This window comes from Alligator sinensis, unplaced genomic scaffold, assembly GCF_000455745.1.
Source record: "Alligator sinensis unplaced genomic scaffold, ASM45574v1 scaffold226_1, whole genome shotgun sequence".
Lineage (NCBI taxonomy): Eukaryota > Metazoa > Chordata > Crocodylia > Alligatoridae > Alligator > Alligator sinensis.
In genome coordinates this window covers 1,054,772-1,069,027 of record NW_005842028.1, presented here as the reverse complement: position 1 = coordinate 1,069,027, position 14,256 = coordinate 1,054,772, and positions in this window count along the sequence as shown.

The window sequence follows — 14,256 nt, the reverse complement described above, 5'->3', positions numbered from 1 at the left end:
CTGTCCCACCACAGCCTGCTCTTTATAACCCCACTAAAGCAGTGGCATTGTGAACTTTCTGAGTCGGGCTCCAGCGATGCTTCTGCCCCTGTTTCTCGTGAGCTCGCTCCTGTCCAGTGGGGCTCTGGCTGGTGAGTACAGAGAAGGGTGAGGCTTTTCCCCCCAGACTCACAGGGAGCTGAGCCCATTCTCTTCAAGGCGCTGCACAGGGAGTTAGATTTAAACTTCAATCTGGTCCCTGGGACTTGGAGCTCATAAGGGATGAGCGTGCTGTGTGTGTGGACATGAGCTTCTCAGGGGGCGGGGACCAAGAGGAACATTTCCAGGGGCTCAGCTCAGGGGCAGGATTTGGTGCTGCTGCCAGGGACAGGGAGCTCTGACCAGCCAGAGCTGTGGTCCGAGAGATTTAGGGAGGTAGGAGATTGTGGACTTCTGTCTCCTGACTTTGTGTCTCTCTGGGATGGGGGATTCCCAGGGGAAATCATCGGTGGCCGGGAAGCCAAACCTCACTCAAGACCATACATGGCCTTTGTGGAGATAAAAGGTTCTCCGTGTGGAGGGTTCCTGGTGCGAAAGGATTTCGTCTTGACAGCTGCACATTGTCTTCCTAAAGGGTGAGATTCCCCTCTGTGCCTCCCGGCAGCAGCTGGTCCTGTCTGCAAGGCCAGGGTCCTTCCAGCTCTGAATCTGGGTTGGGAATTGAGTGCAGTGGTCCACTGTCCTTCTGTTTGGCACTGAGAGTACTGCAGAGCAGTTACACTCTGCACGTACCTGGCTGCAATGTTACCACCTTCCTCCATCCCTGACCTCTGTGTGGGATCGAGAGGGGCCACCTGGGCCAACTGTGCAGGCATCAATGCTGCAGTCACTTAATTTATTGGTGAGGATGGGGTGAGAGACAGTGTGAAAGGCCTTCTTAAGGTCTAGAATGACTATGTCCACAGTGACACCATCATCCAAGGATTTAGTTACTTGGTCATAAAAGGCAATCAGGTTGGTCTGGCAGGACCTGCCTTTGGTGAAGCCATGCTGATTGCCCCTGAGCATGATCTCCCCTGCAGGCCCCCCACAGATATGCTCCTTGATGATCCTCTCCAAGAGCTTCCCAAGCACCGAGGTGAGGCTTACAGGCCTCTAATTACTTGGGTCCTCCTTCCTCCCCTTCTTAAAAATAGGGACCATATTAGCCAGTTTCCAATCCCCCAGCACCTGGCCAGATGACCACGAATGCTCATACAGCCAGGCCAAAGGCTCCACGATGACCCGTGCCAGCTCCCTCAACACGCCTGGGTGGAGGGCATCTGGACCTTCAGATCCCTACGCTCCCTCAGCACCCTTGGGTGGAGGGCATCTTGACCCGCAGCTTTAAAAATGTCTAGCCCTTGCAGAAGATCCCTAACTACATTTGTGCTGACTGAAGGCTTTAAAGAGCTATCCCCAAGATTGTCCCTACCTCTGGTAGGTGGGATATCCCGGTCCCTGTTCAAGAAAACAGAGGCAAAGAAACTGTTAAAAATATCAATTTTCTTGTCTGGTTTGGCCACAAGATTACCGTTTGTGTCTTGCAGGGACCCTACATTGCCTGGTTCCCTCTTCTTGCTCCCAATGTACTTGAGAAAGGACTTTTTGTTGTCCTTAATCCTGGACGTTAGCCTGAGTTCCATCTTTACCTTGGCCTTCCTAATAGCCCTCCTACACTCCCAGGCCGAGGACGAGTAGTTGGTGATTTGACAGAATTATTTTAAACTCATGATGGCATGGAATAAAGAACATCCGGTCCGTTGCTCCCACAACTCCTCCAGTGCCTTGTGACTACCGTAGTATAGGCCACTCAGCAGTAGGAGGCTAATGTAGGCTTTCAACTCTGTTTCATCTAGCTTTTCTCACTCCTTTCTGTTTTCAGGCAATGATTCCACTCCTTGAATCTTCTTTCTGCCTCTGTTTGTTTCTTTTATGATGATAACAGTCAGGATATCTTGTGAAAGAAACAGGTGGAACATTTCTACCACTATGTGTTTATTACCTTCTCTTGCTGTCCCAGCATTTTCATGGAATATGTCCTTGCCTCTTCTCCGATGATGGAGCTGTGGACATTTTCCCCACACTCTGCCATTCCTTCTTCTAAAGGTGTCACCATCTACAATGTTTCCTGGGGTGGGGCAGTGGTTCTTCTTCACATCCTGGTGTAGCTCTCCTCAGTCTTCCATGGCATCTCCAGGCTGGTCCTTTTCCCTTTTGCACTGGAAGTGTTGGCATCTTTTTGGCTCGTGGCACCAACTCCTCCTCATTTGAGCTGGATGAAACTTCCATAGACACATGGTCTTCTTTCTCTAAACAGTCTGCCATGTCTGGAATAAAGTCAGCATCCTCACTGCCTTGGGATAAGATTTCATCAGTGGATGTGTTGTTGTCATCTCCAGTTAACTGTGCAAGGCAGACTTCAGCACTGAATATGCACTGCCTTCTCATCCTGGACTGCAGAATAAAAGAAAAAAATGATTACTGCTGAATGTATATAAATAACAATCAAAGACAAGCCTGTCCACCTGTGCTGTCACACCAGCAATTCCACCCTGCCCTATGACAGGTAGCACCCACCTGGGCACAGAAGCCAGAGACAAACATCCACCCTTTGCAGGCAAGCCAGATGTAGGTGGATGCTGTTTGGAAACTACACATGCAGGGGCTTATTGAGAGCAGGTAAAAGGGGCATGGGGGGTGTCAAGCCCTTACCATTGAAAGGGATTCCATAGTATATGCTATATTGCAGCATGATGTTGTTCTATTTCTTCTCTGCTGTCCCTTTGCTCCTTGTCCTCACTTCCAACAAAGGCAGGGCAAACTAGCTTGTATGTTATGAAAGGAGCAGGTGAGGTGGCGTTTTGTCATGAGAAAAGAGAGCAGTGGTGGATTTGGGTGTGACAAAGTGTTTGTTTTTTTTATTTTGGCAAAGGGCAGGGTGTTTTGATGACCTTGCAGCCTGCAGACAAAGTGGTTAGCAAAAGGGATTACATCTTCTTCAACAGCAGAGTGGAGGATGGCCATCCATTAGTTACCATGGATACCTGAAGTGGACATGAATGAGGTGTGAATGAATGCTGACCTTTCAGATGCATCCACCCAAAGTGGCCAAACAGGTCTTGGCCTGTCATTTATACAGAAATTACACTGGGGTAACAATGCATTAATATGGGCTGGGGGTAAGTTGTTACCCCATATGGAGAAACACATTCATGCTTAGGGTAACATGTTACCCTGGGCAGTTTTTCATCCACAGAGAGCAAACCATTCATGTAAGCTGGCTGTTTTGTGGGGAGGGATATTGTGCACTGCGGTGCCAGTGGCAATGTCCTAAAAGGAAATAAAATAGAATGAATTAACTTTAAGATACCGTACAAAATACGTGTCTCAGGTAGGAAATTACCTCATGGGCACATATGAAGGTTAAAAGAATAAAATGGCATCCAATCCCATCAATGTGTGTTGTAAAAATGAACCCAGTCCTGTCAATGTGTAATGAGTATGCTCTAAGAATGTGTACCAGGTAAAGTTCTGAAGACATGTGGCTGCTTAGCTCCAGATCCCAGTCAGGATGAACTGTCATCTAGGCCCTATGCTTCTCAGTTCTGTCAAAACTGAGCTGATTCTGTATATGTGCCAAAAAAGGAGCTTCCAAGTGCCACGGGGACTTCAGTGGCAGAATCTATATAGTTGAATCACTTCCAAGGTTAGGCAGTAACTGAATGGGGGGGTTTCATATTCTTATCCTGAATTTAGATATGTCTTGAGGCACCAAGGTGATTTGTTGTATTTAACACCAAATGGTGTGCCGAACCAGTACTTTACTCTCTTTGGACTTTATTTCTACAAATTTGATAAAATGGATAATAATATTTACTCTCTCCTAGCTTTACTGTCTTTGGAGTTGGGTTAGGACTATGTGCATGGATAGCACCCAGCATAATAGGGCTATAGTCTTAGTTAAAATAAGTAGGTACTATTGTACTACAAACAACATTAGGAATGCCTCCAACATTACGTAGCAATTTTCATGTTCAGATTTCAGTCACGTCAGTATTATCTTCCTCGTGCAATTGGGAAACTGAGGCACAGAGCGTTAACATGCCCTGCCTGAAGTCACCCAGCAGGCTAGGGCAGCACTCAGGATTAGGATAAACACTGCTCAAGTCCCAGTGAAGTGCTCTGTTTACTAGGCCACAATTAAATACAATACTAACATAATGTAAACAACACATTTCCTGATACCTCTTTGCTTTCTGAGAGAGAGGTTCACAGCTACACAGAAGGCAGAGCATGAGCCCAATTCATTTATTTACAACATATTTAGGAAAGATAAAAATGTAAGAGATCTGAAAATGTATATAGCTGTTAATGCTCCATAACCATGTGTGAATAATTAACTTGTATTTAATTAGTGTATTAACCTAATCTAAATTACAGTGTTAATTACATTTAAGACAATTTAACATTTTACTTTTTAGATTTTTCTCAGTACTAAAATTTTCTGAAAGTATTTTAATTGCTTTACTACAAGTGTGGCAGAATATATGAATTGGGTAATAAGCTATACATTTTTAAAAAGTGATATTTTCTTTTACTTTGAATAAGTAGTATGAATGAATACTGAATGATAGCTGTGTTAGTAGGACCAAGGGAGAGGAAAGACTTAGGAATTGAATGTCTCACAGAGTCAAATTGACTCTGCCAGCATGAATTTAACAGTTACACCAGCCAAGCCAAGCAAAATCAAACCATTATCATTGAGGGAGACTCTGGAGTGGATAGCAAAATAGCACCACATTCATTACACCTCTCAAAAGATTATCACAGCAGTTGCTGTAACTGCTGTGTGGTTTTGTGGTTATACTTGTGCTGTACTCTGGTGCATGGTAGGGGGTTCAAACAACTTCTGGCCACCATGGTTTAACATAGTGTCTTCTGCTATATTTCTGACACCTGGACAATGTTATTTTGAGCTTAATAAAGGAGCCCTTATGAATGAATGTATGCAGCCCCATAACAGCTATGTAGATGAATGAGTAAAACCTTGAATGCAGCTGATGTCATAGTTCATTGTCACTTGGATTCTTTCCAAAACTCCTGGATCTCAAACGCCAGCAGTATTTTACAACGAACTGTAATTTTCCATCGCCAACTTTTTTAAAGATCACACTGCAACCCAAATGTTATCAAACATTTGCAGCAAACCAGTATGTGGGTTATCTGCCTGAAGGTCTGTCCCATGGTTATAATTATCAGTGACAATGGAAGCAATGTGGTACGAGCCATATGAGATGGCCCATTCACAGATGCACCATGTTTGCATACAGTTGAAACCTGCTAGGCTATGATTTTCTTAAATGTGCCAGTAGCATTAAATGTCTCCTGGCAGAGTCTAACAACATTTGTGCCCACTTTAGTCACTCAGTAAAGGTCCATAAACTTCTGAGAACTGCAGGGGCAGGAGCTACATATCCAAGAATAACTTAAAGGAAGTGCTAATTTAACTGAACCTGAAGTTTTTACATACCGAAAACTGGTGTAAGTGTAAAACCCTTGTGTGGGCACATACATTTATACACTGTACTCTCAGCCATATATAGAAAACCAGAAAAAAGGCATTGACATAACTTCTGGGAAGCACAAGCATTTTGTGCAATATGGCACTACCTTTAAAACAGACTATGGTATCAGTGAAAATCAAGCTACTAGCATTGCCAGTCAGGTAATTCAGTTCATGCCTCCATGAAGTACTCTGAAAAACTTAAGTCTATATTTAAATGAATAAAGTCGTGCTGCTTCTTAAAATAAAAATGTTTTAGCTGGCAAACCTAGCAGTGGAATATACTCTAGGCCAGAAATCTCATCTTCCCTGCATGTGTGGTTTCCTACAAGATTCATTGTAAGTTTGATAGAGTTATGCGGTACTTTTGGATGATGTTTCTGCAGTATATGAAATGCAGCTAGCATGCAGGCCTTCAAGATCTTATTTGTCAGAAAGCAAAGGGTCCTATCCTGGTAAATCCAGTGGGAATACTGACATTGAATGAAAGCAAGAACAGGCTCTTATTTTAATGAGTGAGAGATTAGCCAGAACCAACAATTCCCTTTCATCTTTTCATCTACTCTATTCCTTTTAGCAATTTCTCTCTCTCTCAGATGAGCTAATTATGTCATTGTTTGGTCACTAAACTCTGGCAGAATAGATCCATTAGCCTAGAAGGGCCAGCTTCTCCCATAGTGAAGGTAGTCATCTAAAATGATGGTCAAAGCATTAGCGTCATCTAAAGCCCTCCTTGAATACTAATTTCAGAAAGTTTTAGCCTGCCTTGACTAATTTTACATGATGTATTCTTTCATGATGTATTCTATCATGTTATTCAGAATTCATTTTCAGTGCAGCTGCAACCATGGTGAGTGAGTGAGAAGCAAGTGTGAATGCTGAGAATATGTAGTGTTGCTTTGACTTTATCCGTGAGAAGGTGTGACTGCTACAGATGGTGCTGTACTGCCTAACTGTGCTAGTGCTGAATGGTGTTGTAATGTCACTTTAACATGAGAATCTAATAAGTCAATTCAGGGTTTTTAGTAGTCCTGACAATTCTGCATAAAGATGCTAAACTGCAAGGCAAGTCTTAGGTTTATGGGAAAAATGGTTTTATTTTACAGGATGATATTGTTTTCCCCTCCCTAATTATTATAACTTCATTTTGGAGGACTAAGCAACTAGACAAAAGAGAAGAGAGGACACCAAAGTGTCAAAACACATATGGCTACAACAATAAACTGTTAATTGTATACTACTTGGTTACTGAGAAAACAAATATTTTTGTAACAGAGTTTTGTCTTCTACTTTCTACTTGGTGAACACTCCATAGATGTCTTACTAGTTACCCAATGTTCTAATTGACACCAGCTATCCAATCAAATTAATTGTAATACAAATTAAAATTATCTTTGAAAGACTTAGTTTAAAGGATGCCGAAGAAATAAAGACAGTTCAATATTTACATTAAGGAACCTGTAATAATTCCTAGATTTACAGAAAAGGACAGGCTCCTATGATTTCCTTTAAAGTGTTTTCAAAAACCTGTGACAAAACATTTTTGTATCTCAGCAGATGGTATGAGGAGATGCCTTTTTAGTTGAGAAAAAAAGAGCGAGAGTCCCCTTTCATATGCTGACTTGAGTGATTTTCGTTCTTATTGTTACTGTCATCTGTTAGAGACTTAAAAAAAAAAAATTAAAGCATGTGATTTTCCATACGGCAAGAACATCAGCATGGAGCCAGGCTCTGAGCATCACAAGTTTAATTTACTGCACAACAATATGCAGCAGTAGAATGTACTGACTGTCTCCTTGACTCTTCATTTCAAACAACAACTTTTCACTTTGTGCTGACGCACTCTGTGCTGCTTAGTTGTATTGCACTTTAAAAAATAACCAGTGAATATTGGCATTGACCAAAGGTGGCCTTGAGTGAAAGTCTCTTGTCTATCTAGCAAAAGACAAGCCAGATATTGTAGGTGCTGTGCCAAAGCTACTTTAAGTTTCAAAATATTTCTGCTCCCTAACAGGTTTTCAATAATGTTTTGTTTTTATCCTGAAAAGCCTAGCACTTATCTCAGAGGGTGGGCAATAGCAAACTCTCTTCATCCAGTGCCCTGACAGCTGTATTAAAACTTGATGAGCAATCTCTCCCCCGTTGCCTACAAGATTTTGTTCAAACTACCTCAGCCTCATTAGGACCCCAGTGAGACCTTGCTTGAAGAAATGGTTAACCACATTCATGTGATCTATGCAATTTTCTGCTAAAGAATACAGCAGTATGTAACCGAAAACAGCTGTTGGAAAATCCACTCTTCTTAGCTCAGGCTGTTCTTAATGCAAAATTTTAATTTTATCTCATGACTGATAACACTCCATTAGCCTTACTCAGACTCTTAACTGCAAAATGACTTATTAAAAAGCTATTATTAAGCTTCATCCCAGATGAATATTATTGTGCCCAATCGCACACTTGCTGAAAGTTATCACACTGTTTGGGCAGGATTCTGTTATATCAACATTTGTTACTACAGAATTTTATCATAGATATAAAATACTGTTCAGGATGCACCATCTCATTGTTAGAGGTAGACTTTGCTCCAAAAGAACTTAATTTTAAAAGGATTTTTCCATTAAATCCATTGAAAACCATTTTTTCTTAGAAACCGCAAAACAATATTTTAACTGATTTTTACCAGCAGCATATTTGCATTTTTTATGTTAAATTTTAAATAGCTGTATCTAGGAAAAATGAGAGAGACATTATTATAGCAGCTTTTTTCAAAGAAAGAGTGCAAGCTCCCGCAATCATGGTAAGAGCCATTAGGGACAAAGTAAGGATCTTCCTAGGCTTTCAAGCAGAAGACTAATTGAGCCATTTTAAAGGTTTATAATGGACTGGTTAATAACTGGAACATAGAATTGGAAAGGAATAAACTTTGAACTAACTCCACTAAGGGACTTGGTCATTGTAATGTTCAGCATTGTGGGCTTTAACGCTAACAAGCAGTGCCAAGTAGTGAAGTCTACAGCCCTGAACTGGGTGCCTAAGCTCCCTAAACCAGTGGGGACCAAACTTTTAGGCCCAAATTAGTCCCATATCCTTTCTGAGTGCCACTCTGATCCCCCTCCTTGCCTGACTGGATTCTCTGCTTCCTGTTTATGGCCCAATCTGCTGCTTTACTTTGTTTTTCCTGCCTTATCAACTGCTGTACTGCCTGTCCCTTCTCTGGTCTGCTGCATGCCACACACAAAGGTTGCCTGTAGATGTGCTCATTCATGTTCTAATTAAAGTGCTCCAGTGTCACCTCACCATCATGTGCATTAACCCCCCACTCCCATGTTTCAACATGGCCGCAGGGGCACTTTAACTAAACCTCATTGAATGAGTTTTAGTTAAAGCACCCCTGTGGGCATTTTGAAATGTGTATAGTGGGAAAGCGGGGCTTAATATATGTGACTGTGAGCCCTTTTAATTAGAGCAGCTGTCCAGGAACCACTCTAACCACTTGCATGTCCTGAGAATGCCTAATGGATCAGGCATTACATTTCATATAAGAAGAGGAACACTTAGCTTGTGGATCCTAATGGGACTTGGAGGTAAGATCAGAACCTGGCTGCTCATCAGCTTTGACTGATCTGGGAGAATAAAACTTGCTTCAGGAATCTCGAGTCAGACATCTGGATGACATGGCCAGCCTAATGAAGTTGATGTTAGATGATGCTTGTAGTGTTTGCTTGTGAAAGGATGCTAATGTGGGTGCATCTGTCTTCCTACTAGATTTGAAGGATCTTCCTCAGGCAGCATTGGTGGTACTTCTCCAGTGACTTGAGCTGTCTGTTGTATATTGTCCATGTCTCAGCTCTTTACAGTAAGGTAGGGATCGCAACTGCTTGATAAACCTCAAGCGTGGTTTGTAACCTGATGTCATGATCTTTGAACAGCAGTTTCCTCAGCCATCTGAAGGCTGCACTTACATTTTAAAGGCTATTAAATCTCTTTGTCAGTATCAGCCTTCTTAAAGAGATGGCTTCCAAGGTATGGAAAATATTCAGTGTTCTCCAGGGTCTCACCGTAAATCTGGATTACCAGAGCTGGGGACTGCTCATTCAGAGCCCATTGATGGAAAATCTTAGTCTTCTGAATGTTAAGAATCAGTTCCATTTTCTTGTATGCCTCAGAAAAGATATAAACAATTGCCTGAAGATCTGCTTCTAAGTAAGCACACACTACAGCATCATCAGGATAATGGAGCTTGATCTATTGGCAACACTCCTACTAATGCAGCCCAATATGCTGTTAGCCTTTTTCATGACAACAGCACACTGTTGGCTCATATTCAGTTTATTGTCCACTGGAACCCCCAAGTTCTTTTCTGTAGAGCTGCTGCTAAGCCAGTCAGTCCCCTGCCTGTACCAGTGCATGAGACTGTTTTGTCCTAAATGCAAGACTTTGTACTTCTCCTTTTTGAATCTCATGAGATTTATTTTGGTCTCATCCTCCAATTTGTCAAGGTCTCTCTGAATCCTAGCCCTACTCTCCAACATATCTACTACTCCCCCCCAGCTTCGTGTCTTTTGCAAACTTGCTGAGGATGCACTCCACCCCATCTTTCAGGTCCTTGATGAAAATATAGAACTAAATTAGCCCTAGGATCAAACTGTAGGGTACCCCACTTGATACCAGCTTCCAACTAGACATCAAACTATTGATTACTCTGAGCCTGATGATCCAGCTGGTTTTCCATCACCTTACAGAGCATTCATTCAGTATGTACTTCCTTATCTTCTTTGTGAAAATGTTGTGGGAGACCGTATCAAAAGCCTTGCTAAAATTACCTTCTCCAATTGCTTAGAAATGGATTCTTTGAGGATATGCTCTATGATTTCTCCAGGAACTGACTCTTCTCAGTTGACAGAAAGGCTTTTGTGATGTCAGAGTGTTGCCCTGAGGGGTCAGGCCAATGCTTAGGATCTCAATATTGCGCTGTTAGATAGAAGGACGTGGTGTACAATTGCACATATTCAAACACACAAATCAATTAGGCGCATACACATTCAAACCAGCCTAGGCACATGCATACCTATTACCAATTCAAGCACATACACTATACACGCCAGAAGTTAGACACAGATCACTAATTCGTATATCATGCACACACACACTCTCTCTCTCTCTCTCTCTCTCTCTCTCTCTCTCTGTCTCACACACACACACACACACACACACACACACACACACACACACACACACACACACACACACACTAGCAACTCAGATACATAAACGTTCAAAATAACTAGTTTAGGTTCATGCACACCTATCACCAGTTTAAGCCCATACACGCTACACACACCAAATTTAGACAGAATTAGTTACCAGTTACCAACACCTGCACATTCAATACCCATATGTAGATTACTAATTCATATACCACACACACAATGATATCTATATATGTGTATTCACTAATTCACACACATACCACCCACCTACGCATACACACAAGTGAGTTCCTAAGTTGGGTGTTGTGATGTGTATGTATGTATGTGCTTGGTGTACTTGGGATACCTAGGGAAAGGTTAAGATAAGAAAGTAGAAGTGTAGGGAGTTAAAATTACTAGGACCGGGTTTATAACCAGTAGACTACAGGGGCCTGGGCTGAAGAACTGAGACTGGGGGGTAACTTTAGGTTAATTGATCTTAATTGATTAAAAGGCAATGCCCAAAGCTTGCAGAACAGGGAAGCATGCGGGCACAGAGGCTAGGACTGGAGCCAGAGCTACGTGGGAGCTGAAAAGGTAGGTGGGGGGAGGGGAAAATGGAACTAAGGGAAAGTGTGGGTGTTAAAGAGGGGCTCTGGGTGTGGGGAGCCAGAGGATGGCTCCGGGGCAGCTAGAGAAGATGCAGGGAGTGGCAGTGGGTGCTGGAAGCTGGAGAAAGGCTCCAGCTGCTGGAAAAAAACTGCAGGACAGCTAAGAGGAGCTGAGAAGCTGTGGTGGGGGGGGGCAGGTGGAGGATTAGAAAAGGTGCAGGGAAAGCCTGAAAACAGAGATGGACAGCAGAAAATCGCAGGAAAAGCAGCAGGTGACAGGGCAGCAGGAAAGCAGAGAAAGGCAGCAGACAGTCACAGGGAAAAGGCAGTAGAAATTGAGAGGAGATCGGGAAACTAGTGGAGAGGGGTGGGGGCTAGAGCTGAGAGAGAGAATGAGGCCGGAATTTAAGATAAGGAAGGGACTGGGATTCAGTAAAACATGGCCCAACTCAGGGTTGCAAATTACAGTGGTTTTATTGAACAGGGGAGCTGGTGACACAATATAAAATTGGTTCACTTGCACCCACACACACACACACACATGCGCACACACACACAATGGCAGCAGGGGTTAGAGAGGCTTGATGCAGGGGCTGAAGTCCACTGGAGTACAGGAGGAGAGAGAGAGACAGAAAGAGAGTGAGTCCAAATTGTTGATCCTTGATGGCCAGTTGGGGTCTTCTCCAGCAAGGTGTTGTCCAGAGGGGGTCGTCGGCAGGGCCTTTGGGTTGATAGGTGGTGTGGCACAGTGCTGGTCCAGATGGAGATGGCGTCCCAAGGAGGTCATACGCTACCACCTGTTTTATAGGGGTGGGCTACCTGTGTCTTCTATGGGAGGGACAGTCCTGCTCAGATGCCTATGTGCAGATCCAGGTGTCCTCATTGTCCAATAGGACACAATGGTGGGATTGCTGGTTTTTGTAGGGTCTTTGTCTTTCAAATGCTGGATTTCTGGTCTGTTCCTGGGTAAGGTCTGTGGTTCCTGGGTGAGTCAATGCAAGGCAATGGTCCAGTCATTGCGCTGATGGTCCAGTCGTTGGGTTGATCATTCAATAGAGGCCTGCTACCATTGTATCTCAAGCACCCTCATTCATTCCCATTCATTCAGGAACCAATTTACATGAGACTGGCTAGACACATGAGTCACAGTTACAACATAGCCTATACCCAGGCAGAAGGCACAAGATGGAGGCTTGACATAAAAAATGGAAACTTGACATGACTTTGGTTCACTTACAGACACAGGCCTAAACCATACCATATCCATATGCAGGTTACTGCACAGTCATTTAGTACTTGGATATACAAGTCATTTGTATATACAGGTACTAAATGACTGCGCAGTAACAACTGCACGGTCAGAGTCTCATGTAGACAGAGAGGTTTATGTTGCTCCTGGCATTTTTCCTGTAGCTGGTGAGCAGTGAAGATCATGTCAGTTGTGCTTCCTGATGTGCTAAATCCACACTGTGTCCCCCCAGAGATTGGCCACCCCCAGCAGGTGCTCAATCCTCATCACCCCCAGCCCCCCGCTGCTAACACCACTGCTGGCATCAGCGGGCAGTCTCCACTTACCACCGCTTGCCACCGCCCACCCTCCCCCCCACTGCTGACACTGCCGCTGGCATTTGTGGGTGGTCCCCACTTGCTGACATCAACCCTGACACTAGCATTTGTGGGCGGTCCCTGTTCGCTGCTCACCGCCATGGTGGCCCCCCAGTCTTATGAGGTACCAGTCATTCATGATCCTGGGCCATGAATAATGACATCAACCAAGTGCCAAGGTTTTGATTTTGGATGTTGCTATGATGTCTTGTACCTGTTTTTCTGGTGGAACGGGGTGTTGGTGATGGTGAGTTCATGTTCTGTGCATTTGGTCAAGAGAAGGATGCCACTGGAGTCAAATTTTCCCAATCCTTCCTTGTCCATGGTTCCATTCCAGAGGCTTGAGATGAACAGGGGCTTTGTGATTTTCCACCTCGATGCCTAAAGCACGAGCTAGATGATGCATAAGGCCTCTCGTGGATCTGATCTTTTCTGCTTTTGACTGGTACCAAAAGTATCAGATTACTGTACAATAATATAACATCAATATTAATAACACCAAACAACAATAATAAGTATTGTACTTGTTCTACACTTCTAAGTATTATAAGTACACTATAAGTATAGTACTTGCTCTTTGCAAACAGTGAATTAATCCTGATAATATCCCAAAATGGGATATATGTGTATTGTCCTAGTTTACGGTTAAGAGGAAGAAATTAGGTGCAGTTGTTTTTACTGTCTGTACCAGAGAAAGGCCAGAGAAAATATGGTCATCTGCAGCACTTGAGGGTGGGATGGAAGGACAGAACAAGGTCATATGAAAATAGAATATGAACTCGCAGAAGTGGGGTAGTGTTGCTATCTGAACAACACTTGCGCTTGAGTTTGGTGTCTGAAAGAGAGCATCACTGCAATGTGGAACAAGACCATCACTTGCACACCTGCCTCCTAAGCGAGGGGCAAGACAAGTCTCTCACTGGGATTGTAGAGAGGCAGCAGCAGGGCACCAGACTACCAAGCATAGACCCTGAGATGGTGCAGAGGCACTTGGAGGAACTGGATGCGTTTAAGTCGGCAGGCCCGGATGAGCTCCATCCGAGGGTACTGAAGGCACTGGCTGACATCATTGCACAACCACTGGTAGGAATATTTGAACACTCATGGCACATGGGCCAGGTCCCGGAGGACTGGAAAAGGGCCAATGTGGTCCCCATTTTCAAGAAGGGGAGGAAGGAGGACCCGGGCAACTATAGGCCAGTCATTCTCACCTCCATCCTTGGCAAAGTCTTTGAAAAAATTATCAAGGCTCACATTTGCGAGAGCC